We start from the raw sequence: 12258 nt of genomic DNA, 5'->3' as shown, positions 1-12258 counted from the left end.
GAATGAAGAAGCACTTTATGTAAAAACATAGAAAGATCTCTAGCATACATTTTTAAGGAAGAAAACAAGATATGGAATGGGTCACAGCGTAGCCTGCTGTTTGTACAAAAAGAAAAATTAATAAGCACGTGAAAGTTTATTGGTTGGAGAGCTTTTTTACTGTATACCCTTTTATACCTTTAAAATTTTTAACCAAATGAGAGTATTGCCTATTTTTTAACAAAATAAAATGTGACTACATATGTACCACAATGATGTCTCAGCATCTTGGGACAGTTAAAAAAAATTTCCCTATAAGGGGTGCCTGGGTAGCGCAGTCGTTAGGCGTCTGCCTTCGGCTCAGGGTGTGATCCTGGCATTCCGGGACCGAGTCCCACATCGGGCTCCTGCACTGGGAGCCTGTTTCTTCCTCTCCCACTCCCCTGCTGTGTTCCCTCTCTCACTGGCTATCTCTCTGTCAAATAAATAAATAAAATCTTTAAAAAAAAAAATTCCCTATAAGATGGTAGTGAAAAGGGTCCTGGAGTCTGGCTTCCTGGGTTCAAACTCTCATCCTACCAGTGACATGAGGCAAGCTACTCAACTTTTCTGTGCCTCAATTTCCCCATGTCCCAAGACGGGGATCATAATGTCATTTTGAGGACTGAGAACAGAATGCTCGCACTACTTCGCTCGGTGTTAGAAATCAAAGTGAGTCCACAGTAAAGGTTGGCTAGCACTGGACCTAATGTGCTGCGGTTATCAAAGTTGCAAGAAGTTTAAAGCAAAAGCTCCTCCCCTAAGTTTTAGTTTGGTCATTCTAAGTTACACTTAAGGCATTTAAACTGGTCCATCTATCAGATGGGACATAATGTGACGTGGGAAACAAAGGCAGAAGAAGAATTATTAAATTTCCTTACTACCTACAGCCCATTGACAAGTCCTTGACATAGGCAGAGTGACATTCGTCTAGGGATTCAATTGCCTGGATGTTGATACTTTGCTTAAAGGCAAAAGACAATCCTAGCTTCCCCCGACCCCAGGATCCTATAAGTCTACTTGAACATATAAAATTCTTTTAGAAATTTCCTTTACCTCTAAACCCCCCAAGATACATGTTGGCAATCATCCCCCAAGCATATGGCCCACCGATATATATCTGAAGGGTGTCATGACTAAGGTTTTATTAAACGGTAATAAATGACTTTTCCTAACAATAGCTAGCCCCCTCAAGGTCCTGGAGACCTTGTTTCCAGGGGCGCCTGTGTGGCTCAGTCGCTAAGCATCTGCCTTCGGCTCAGGGCATGATCCCAGAGTTATGGGATCGAGCCCCACATCAGGCTCTTCCGCTGGGAGCCTGCTTCTTCCTCTCCCGCTCCCCCTGCTTGTGTTCCCTCTCTCGCTGGCTGTCTCTCTCTCTGTCAAATAAATAAATAAAATCTTAAAAAAAAAAACCAACAACACCTTGTTTCCAAAATCCTTTAGAGACTTGTGCTATCCCTAACCCCCTCCCAACTTGAAAATATATAATGGGCCACTTCTCATGACCCCCACTGCAGCTCTTTCTGCTCATGGGCCCTGACCCGTGCTTTAGTAAAACCACCTTTTTGCACCAAAGACTTCTCAGGAATTCTTTCTTGGCCGTTGGTTTCGAACCCTAAAGTTCTTTCCTACACCATTGTTGATGGATAATATAAATGCCAACAATAATTTTTTGTCATTAAGACATTTTTCATCACTTATTGTTCTCTCTTCCCATTTTAGTATGTTGATTTTTCTTAAGCTATAAAATATTATTTACTGGATACTTGGCAGACATCATTATCCTTTCTACAATTAAATATGAAGCTATCAGAACCCTAAATCTACCTCTTTGTGTTCTATTTGTTTCTGTGTGAGCAATCCTGGTCACCCCATCATCTTCTGTGAGCCCCTGAAGAACAAAGGTCACAGCAAGTGATTAGTATTGTATCCCCAGTAACTGCCAGGATGCCCCGAGCATGAAGGCATTCAGGAAAGGATTTTTGGATGGATGGATGGATGGATGCACATGCATGAGAGAAAATGGCAGGAAAGTAATTCTCTTTCTGCTTCTGCAGCCTTGCATAGCCAAAAGAAAGAGAACAAGATGCTGGGGGTTCATGGAAAGTTCAGAGACAAAGAAAGAGGGTTCTCTTATCCAGTTCATGGGCTATAGGAGCTGTTGCTCATGGGCAGTTCTGAGAACTACTGTAGGATGGGTGAAGAAAACATTTACTGAATGCCTACTACATCTGAGGCACTGTACTGGACACTTTAAAACATTATTTAATCCTCTCAACAATTACTTGAGAAGGTGTTATCTTCTAGAAGTGGAGCACAAACTGTTCAATTATGGGAATTAGCAAATCCTAAAATATTGTATCTACAGTTCAATAAATAGCCTGAACTCTGCCTATCTAAGTTCAAAATTAACTGTGTCCCTCAACCAGGTATTCTCACTTGGAAGCCAAATTGTAGGGTATGGTAAAAATAACTAACAGAGCAATGCCTCTGTACATATTTCTGATCTCTTTTTAAATAAAAACATCATACAGTTCCCACTGTAGCTGCTCCAAAAAGGACCTACAACATAATAGTCAGGAATTCCACTAGGATTTACCTTGGTAGACTTGTCTTTGATCTACTATCCAGAGCTTTTGTGGGAGAAGTTAGAGACACAATGAAGGAATATACTATTGCTTTTTGTCATCCTACGATAATGAATATATCGAATAAGGCAGCTCTAATGGTTAAATTTTATGTGTCAATTTGGTTAGACTACGGTGTTCTGCTTTTTGGTCAAACACTAGTCTAGATGTTGCTGTGAAGATTTTGTCGATGTGATTAACATCCACAATCAGCTGACTTTACGTAAAGGAAACTACTCTCCATAATGTGGGTGGGCCTCATTCAATCAGTTGAAAGTCTAAAGAGAAAAAATTGAAGACTTCAAGAGAGGAAGGAATTCTGCTTCAACATTATAACACAGAAACCCTTCCTGAGTTTCCAGCCTGCTGGACTGCCCCATGAATTTCATACCTACTGCCCCCATCATAGCATGAACCAATTCCTTAAAATAAATCTCTTCATATTTATTTATATATATAAAGGATATTTATATAATATATATAAATTTTTAATCATTTGGGTGAAGGGATATTCATAACGATCATCTGCAAGGATTAAAAGCATTTAGAATACCTTCTTTTCTGATCAGAAGTTGCACTATATATTTTAAGCTGTGGGGGTAAAAATATTAATATGGTGGCTGTGATACTGTGATTTATAGTAGGAAATATATATTTGGACTTTGTTTCTGGCAGAGAGCTCCTAAAACCCTTAGAATTTCCTAAGTGATAAGAATAAAGATGCCTTTTGTTATGTTAATGAGTGACTTTGGGAAGCCTTAGGTAACCAAAGGATGGGGGATGGTTGCCAGGGGAGACAACCCTGTGATTAGAAGGTTGGAACTTTCAGTCCCACCCTCACCCCCCCACCCCCAACCTTCAGGGAGGGAGAGGGGTTGGAGATTGAGTTCAATCTCCAGTGACTGGTCAGTGGTTTAATTGAACGTGCCTATGTAATGAAGCCTCCATTAAGACCCCAATGGAGAGGGTTCAAAGAGCTTACCAGTTAGTGGACCTGGGAAGATGCTGGGAGAGTGGAGGGCTCAGGGGAGGGCCTGGGAGCTCCTTGCCCTTTCCCCATGCCTTGACCTATGCATCTTTTCCAAATTACTCAAACCCAAGGAAAGGGTTGTGGGAACCTCTCATTCACAGCCAACTGATTAGGAGTACAGGTACCAACCTGGATTTGTGACTAGCTTCAGAAGTGGGGACGGGAGGTGGAGCAGTCTTGCGGGACTGAGCTCCTACCCTGTAGAATCTGATGCTATCTCTGGGTGTAGACAGTGTCACAGTTCAGTTGAATTGTAGTATGACCTGCTGCTGTCCAAGATGCATGGGAAAACCCCTCCCCACATTGAAATTGGGTTCCAGAACACTCTTCAGGGGCTATTGGAAACAAGAGGCAGGTGATCCAACTATCTGACATAAATATTTGGGCACCTTGGTCCTCTACACCCTGACTACTTTGCTCCACTTATTTCTTGTTTATTCACTCCTATTGTCTCTTCAGTCTCCATACCTCTAAACGAAGCTGCTCTGATCACATAAACCTTATATAAATATACATAGACATATCCGGACACCAGGGATGTGCACTCACAGAAAAAAGACCATGCGAATAGGCAGCAAGAGGGTGGTCATCTACAAGTCAGGGAGGGAGAACTTCCAGCCTCCAGAACTGTAAGAAAATAAATGTCTTGTTTAAGCCAAACAAATAAATAAATATTTATATTTTATTAAGATCCTATATTATATATATTTTATATATATAATTACACATATAATTACTTCTGTTTCTTGGGAGAGCCATGACTGATACAACAGCTATGCCATTTGCAACAGATTAAAAATAAACTAGTAATAGAAAGATTGAAGTAGGGGCACCTGGCTGGCTCAGGTGTGAAGCATGAGACTCTTGATCTCAGGGTCCTGAGTACAAGTCCCATAGTGGGCACAGAGATCACTTAAAAAATAAATAAAATAATAAAAATAATAAAAAATAAAGATTTTTTTAAAAAAAGAGTTCTTCACGGGATGCCTAGGTGGCTCAGTTGGTTAAGCGTTTGCCTTCAGCTCAGGTCATGATCCCAGGGTCCTGGGACTGAGTCCCGCATCGGGCTTCCTGCTCAGTGGGGAGCTGCCTTCTCCCTCTACCTGTTGCTCCCTCTGCTTGAGTGCTCATGTTCCCTCTCTCTCTTCCTCTCTCTCTCACAAATACATAACATCTTAAAAAAAAAAAAAAAAGAGCTCTTCACTTAAAAGAAAAAAAGAGTGAAGTAATTAGAAGTCTGCATCTGTCCCTTTGATAGCATTTATTCAGAGACACAAATTCCAAATCTGCTTTGGAATCCTACAATCTCTAATTATAGTACAAAAAGATCCACCATTTAAAAAAATAAAATTAATTGTGGGTCATTGTAATTTTAAAAACACATGTGATTTATTGCTTTGAGACTGCACTAAATCATCATTAAATGAGACAATGAGAAAGTGATGCAACTTTAAACACTGAAGCACTAATTTCAGGGGTCCCCCAGGATTTTTTTTCCCCAGGCTTTAGCTTATATGCAGATTGTGTTGCAATATCTATCAGATGTGTCCCAATAAGTTTAACACCTATGAAATTTGGGGCACTTGGCTGGCTCATTTGGTAGAGCATGCAACCCATGATCTTGGGATTGTGAGTTTGAGCCCCACGTTGGGGGCAGAGATTACTTAAATATAAAATCATAAAAAAAACCTCCACAAAAACCTATGAAATTTGAGGGGTGCCTGGGTGGCTCAGTCGTTAAGAGTCTGCCTTCTGCCCAGGGCATGATCCCAGGGTCCTGGGATCGAGCCCTTGTATTGGGCTCCCTGTTCTGCTGGGAGCCTGCTTCTTTGTCTCCACTCCCCCTGCTTGTGTTCCCTCCCTGGCTGGCTGTCTGTCTCTCTGTCAAATAAATAAATAAAATCTTAAAAAACAAAAAACCCCAAAACCCCATGTTTAAAAAAAAAGAAAACTATGAAATTTGAGCAAACAAGACGGCATCTGGAGAGGCCACAAAAAGCTAGAGGGAAGTGCAATTACAACAATGCTCTGAGTGACTGGGTGACAGCCAGTGAGCAGTATCTACGGCGAAGAGAGAATAAAACATGATACGAACTGACCTTGCTGAAAGCATGTGAACCTCAAGTGTTGAAAGCACACGTAGTTCTCTGAAAGTTTATATATGCAGATGCTGTAGCTCTCTAAGGAGCATCTACCACTGACCTGGTGGCACACAAGACGTGGACCCAGCCCCCGCGTCTATGATTAGAGCCTGTTAGGGGAGAGCATCAGACAAGTAAATAACTACAATGCATTGCAACATGTTTTATAAAATGATTCCATTTACAATGATTTCCAAGAACACCAACGAAGGACAGGAGATGATTCTGCTAGAGAGAAAGGGACTGATTACACAGAGAAGGTAACAAACAGCCTGACCCAGAAGCTGAATTTCCACGTGGGTCTCTGAAGTGGAGGGGGCAGAGAATTTGAGGGTAAAGAGAACTGAGACCAAAGCAAGGACACTCATCCTAAAATATTCCAAGTAGAAGGAGATTTCCAAAGGCACAGAGTCAAATTTAGTTTGGCTTGGCTGTGGCGTAAGGGCAGAGCATTGCACGGGGTGAAGTGAGATAGACAGGGCTTTGTGAGGGGCTGGGTGTGGGTAAAGGGAGTGTCCCGGGTGGGAAGCTGGCTAGCAGAGAGCAGAAGGCTGACTGTGTACAAAGGGAAAAACTGCGTGTGGGAGGAAGAGGATGAGTTCAGTTGGGGGATGATGAGATTTCACATGATCACTTAATAACTGGGATCTGCGGCTTGGGAGAGAATTTAGGCTAAACTATAGGTTTAGTCATTAGCAAACAGGATGAGATTCCCCAGAGGAAGAGGGCAGGACAATAAATGAAGAGAACCAAAGGCCAAAGGCTGCTGAGCCCTAATATTTAAGAGGCAGACGAAAAGAGAGCAGCCCTGCGAGGCATTGTAGAGGGTCAAGGACATATTATTGTGCTGTTTTGTTTTATTGTGATTAATTATGCATGTCATTAAATTTACCATTTTAACCACTATACAATTTGGTGGCATTAATTATAGTCACCATGTGTGCAACCATCACCACTATGTATTTCCGAAACTTTTTCATTACTCCAAACCGAAACCCTGTAACCATTAAACAGTGGCTCCCCATTGCCCCCAAACCAAGCCCCGGGTAACTTCTTGTCTACCTTCTGTCTCTATGAATTTACCTATTCTAGGCACCTTATATGAATGGGATCTCATAGTATTTGTTCTTCTGCATCTGGCTTATTTCATTTAAGTGTCTTTAGGGGTCGCTGGGTGGCTCAGTCGTTAAGCGTCTGCCTTTGGCTCAGGTCATGACCCCAGCGTCCTGGGATCCAGCCGAGTCAGGCTCCCTGCTCAGCTTCTCCCTCTCCAGCTCCCCCTGCTTGTATTCCCTCTCTCACTGTCTCTGTCAAATAAATAAAATCTAAAAAAACAAATAAATAAAAAAACATGTCTTCAAGGTTCACCCATGTTGTAGTATATATCAGAACTTCATTCTTTTTTATATAGTGTGCCTTTTTTATAATCAAGGAAATAAGAGCAGGGAGAATAGCTCCTGTGGGTATAGTAGGATTGTTATTATGGCTCACATGCTGGAGCCTGCCAGGAGGACACAAATCAACTGGTAAACCAGAACTGAAAACTGAATGCAGAAAACATGATCCATTAGCCAAGAATTCTACTGAGCAGACGAGTATCCGAGAGCTGGAGGGTGCCAGGCAAATCTTCATCTGGGAAACAGATAGCATAGGGTATCCAGACTTATGGATGAATCCAACAGAATATTTATCCAACAGAATATTCCTTCTTCTGATGGGAAGGCCTGGTAGGAAATAGGTCTAGGTCTGCCTGAATAGTTCCACAGGCCATGAGGGTCACAGGGGTATCTCTATACATAGTTACTATCTGAAGGAGAATAAAGAGCATGAGCCAGAGAAGCACATCAAAAACAGGTCATCAAGCAAGGGAAGACAGAGAGGCTGATGACAGAGGAAGAGGAACATTCAGATGGAATGAATGAAATACTCAGAAGCCAGTGATAGATGCTATATTCTATTAACACAAGCTTTGTATGAGCAGGGTAGCTTCTTTGGAGGCCCTGAGACTGGAGGGATAATAGGAGTGAATCCAAGAGATGTAAGTAAGTAGTGCAAAAGGAGGGAAGATATATAGAGGACCAAGGTCCCCAAATACTTATGCCGGATAGTTGAGGCACTTGCCTATTACTCCTGATTGCCTTCATGTTAATATTTTTGCCCCCAAAGCTTAAAAGTTATCAGTTCAACTTCTGACCCCAATAAAAAGGTATTCTGGATGCTTTTAATTCTTGGAGATAAGCATTATGATTATCCTCTTACTCAAATGATTGTTATTGATTGAAAAGTTAAGCTTCTCATTATACATCATCTATCTCAAGATATTGTTACGCCTTGTGACAAACATACTTACTAAGCTTCTGGATCTATAAATTTATTAATTTTGCTGAATTAAAGAAGCCAAAGAAAATATAGAAGTCTATAGAAGATCTGAATAACAATAACAAATGTAATCTAATGGACTATGTAGAACACTACACCCAATAACTACAAACTACATGCTTTTTCTTCCAGCACACAAGTAGTAGTCACAAAAATTCTCCATATACTAAATAATCCATGGACCAAAAAAAAATTATGGAAACTTTTAAATTTTATGAATCATGAATCAAAACTTAAAGGATGCTGCTAAGTAGCCAAAGGAAAATATGCAGCTTTAAACCCATAAATCATAAAATACAACATGTTGGAAATTTATGAGTTAACCAGACTTCTCAAGAGGTTGGAAAGAGGGGCACCTAGGTGGCTCAGTTGGTTAAACATCCAACTCTTGACTTTGGCTCAGGTCATAATCTTGGGGTCATGAAATCCAGCTCCATGTCAGGATCCATGTTCAGCAGGGAGTCTGCCTGAGATTCTCTCTCTCTCCTTCTCCCTCTGCTCCTCCCCCCCACCCTGTTCTCTCCTTCTCTCTCAAATAAATAAATAAATTCTTAAAAAAAAAAAAGAAGTTGGGAAAAATTACAGCAAAATAAACCTAAACAAGGAGAAGGGAGAAAATAATAAAATAACAAAAAAATAGTGAACTAGAAAAAAAAACACATATAATAGTGTCAACACAGCCAGATGCTTCCTTGAAAAGATGAAAAATTAATAAATAAACCCTGTTGATATGGATTTTAAAAAGAAGGAATAAATAATAGGATAAAAAAGGGGACAAAATACAGTTGCTACAGACATTTCAAAGTTAATAAACATTGAATAGACATTTCTCAAAAAAGATACGCAAATGACCAATGAGTAAATGAAAAGACGCTCAGCATCATTAGTCAGTAGGAAAATGGATATCAAAACCACAATGACATACTACTTCACACCAAGCAGGATGGCTATAATCAAAAAAGATAGACAATAACAAGTGTTGGTGAGGATTTGGAGAAATTGGGACCCTTATTTATTGCTAGTGGGAATGTAAACCAGTGCAGTCACTTTGGAAAACACTGACACTGGCTGTTCCTCAAAATGTTAGACAGAGAGTTACCATACAGTCCAGCAGTTCTACTCATAGGTATCCAAGAGAAAGGAAAACATATGTCTACGTGAAAACTCGTTCATAAATGTTCATAGCAATATCGTTCATAATAGCCAAAAAAGTGAAATAAACCACACATCCAAAAACTGATGAATAGAAAATAAAATGTGGTATATCCATACAATGGAATATTATTTTGCAATAAAGAGGAATGGAGTATTGATAAGTATTGCTAAACGTGAATGAACCACCAAAATGTTATGCTAGCTGAAAGAAGCCAATCACGAAAGACCACATAATTATATATTTTCTTTTATATGAAAAATCCAGACTAAGCAAATCTATAGAAACAGGAGGCGGATTTGTGATTGCCTGGGGCTGGTGTGGTGGTTAATGAGTGACTACTCATGGTGTTATAGGATTTTGAATTTTTCTCAGTCAGTGCCCATGGTTCTTGGTCACACGACTTTGAAGATTGAAGAGGCAGACCAGACAGGGTGCGGGCAGCAAGGCAAGGCTTATTAATTAAGCCATAGCAAAGTGATAGTACAAGGTTCCTGAGGAGGAAGGGGACCTGAAAGCATTGCCATCAGGGTTTCTAATAAGTCTAGGGGTTTTTATGGGCTCCTTGGAGGGCTGTTTTAATCTGATTAACCCTCCCTGCGCCTTTCATCCAATCAGGCTTTTGTCATCTATCTATCATGTGGAAAAGGGTGGAGGGTAAAATCCTTTTAAGGGTGGTTTCCTCTTAGGGTGGGTGCTCTGTTGTTCCTGCCCCCTTTTCTTCCAATTATCCTTCGCCAGTGGCATGGGGTTACTTTGGGGGGGTGATAAAAATGTTCTAAATTTATATTGTGGTGTGGTAGCACTACCCTGAATATACTGAAAATACTGAATTGTATGCTTTTAAATGGATGAATTTTATGGCATGTAGATTACGAGCTGAATTTTTTCCTCAGATTTCATATTTGAACAGCCCTAAACTCCTGTACCACAGAATGTGACTGTATTTGTGACTGGGCCTTTCTGTTGTTGTTTAAGATTTTATTTATTGGGGTGTCTGGGTGTCTCAGTCGTTAAGAATCTGCCTTCGGCTCAGGGCGTGATCCTGGTGTTCTGGGATCGAGCCCCACATCAGGCTCCTTGGCTGGGAGCCTGCTTCTTCCTCTCCCACTCCCCCTGCTTGGTTCCCTCTCTCGCTGGCTGTCTCTCTCTGTCAAATAAATAAATAAAATCTTTAAAAAAAAAGATTTTATTTATTTATTTGAGGGAGCGAGGGAGAATGCACACATAAGCAGAGGGAGGGGCAGAGGGAAAGAGAATCTGAAGCAGACACCACTCCCTACGGTGGGGGGTGGGGCAGCGGCTCGATCCCACAACTGCAAGATCATAATCTGAGCCCAAACCAAGAGTTGGCTGCCTAATTGACTGAACCACCCAGGTGGCCCTGGTGATAAGGCCTTTAAACAGGTTAAACTGAGGTGATTAGGATACACCCTAATCCAGTCTGACTGGTGTCCTTGAGAGGAGATTTGATTGAGACATATATTGGTTTTATTCTGGCAGCAGAGCAAACTAGTAATACCTCAATCAAGATGTTGAAAAAGAAAAAGTATTTGTCAAACAGACTTGGTTCTCCCCTAAAAGAAACTGCGTATTCCGCTCCTCAATCTATTTGAACTATGTAGGCCTCATGTAGAAATTTCCTTCTTCTTCTTTTTTTTTTAAAGTCTTATCCCCTAAGATTCTTGCTTGGATTCTTTACTTTCACATCCTTCCTAATGATAATAGACTTCAAAAAGCCATGGCTTTTAGGAACTGGGTTACTGATTTGGTAAAGGACTGGGGAAAAGTACACTTAAGAACCTGCAAAAACTAAGCTTCTACCAGAGCAAGGCAACCAATGATTCAAAAGCTCCCTTTGCGGGGCGCCTGGGTGGCACAGCGGTTAAGCGTCTGCCTTCGGCTCAGCGCGTGATCTCGGCGTTATGGGATCGAGCCCCACATCAGGCTCTTCGGCTATGAGCCTGCTTCTTCCTCTCCCACTCCCCCTGCTTGTGTTCCCTCTCTCGCTGGCTGTCTCTATCTCTTGTCAAATAAATAAATAAAATCTTAAAAAAAAAAAAAAAAAAAAGCTCCCTTTGGTGTAATAAATACCCAACCTAATGTGCAAATCCAAATTCAGGCAAGATAGATTCACTGACCCAGACTTGGGAACTAATACTTTCCTACATTTACATTTCCTCAAAGTAGAAGAAATAACTTAAAGAATGTAATTTGTGAATTTGCCAATCGTTTTTCATTTAAATAGCAATATACAGTAAAAGTTGTATAAAAAACAATTTTAATAGATACAAATTTTGTGAAATAAAGGCCACCTGTGTGTTTGTAAATAAAAATTAAATTAATAAGATAATATTATGAACTTTATGTCAAAAATTTGGAAATTTAGGTGAAATGGATAAATCCCTAAAATATTATGATAAAGAGAAATACAATTTATATAATCATACTGATTTAAGTGGATTATTTATTCTAATAACTCTTTTTTGGGGGGCGGGAGGGGCAGAGCCCAACGTGGGTCTTGATCTCACAATCTAGAGATCATGACCTGAGCTGAAATCAAGAGTCAGATGCTTAACCAACTGAGCCACCCAGGCACCCCTCTCCTAATAACTCTTTAAATATGCATAAATATATTCCCTATGAAGCTTCAGCAAAACCAGGAATACCTTACCTGTAAAGGAGATGTCAACTGGGATCCTCAAATATTAAATACAGAATGGATCAGCTCAAATATTCATTGCCCTAGTAGAATTTCCAGTATCTTCCTCAAGATCCCTGAAAATTTCTGGGGAGATCATACTCATGGTCACCTGGCTCTGACAAAATTTACCCAAACTTTTTAGTCAGGCTCCTTTTCAAGTGGGCTTCAATCTTGGCCTATAAGAACTGCAACTTTCAGTATGA

General features: G+C 40.5%; 1 long non-coding RNA gene across 2 annotated transcripts in view; it reads right to left on the bottom strand.

Moving 5' to 3' along the window:
- LOC105238383 overlaps nt 1-12258 on the bottom strand; it is a 45196-nt gene that overhangs the window by 7586 nt on the left and 25352 nt on the right. For both annotated transcript variants that reach the window (XR_004627275.1, XR_002143042.2), the window contains exons 2-3: nt 5778-5929; nt 4228-4305 (exon numbers count right to left, since the gene is read on the bottom strand). This is a non-coding gene — a long non-coding RNA (uncharacterized LOC105238383). The remainder of the gene's footprint in view (nt 1-4227; nt 4306-5777; nt 5930-12258) is intronic.

Source organism: Ailuropoda melanoleuca, chromosome 8 (genome assembly GCF_002007445.2).
Source record: "Ailuropoda melanoleuca isolate Jingjing chromosome 8, ASM200744v2, whole genome shotgun sequence".
Classification (NCBI taxonomy): Eukaryota; Metazoa; Chordata; class Mammalia; order Carnivora; family Ursidae; genus Ailuropoda; species Ailuropoda melanoleuca.
Note: the sequence above shows the minus strand (reverse complement) of the source record. Positions and strands in the feature narration are given on the sequence as shown.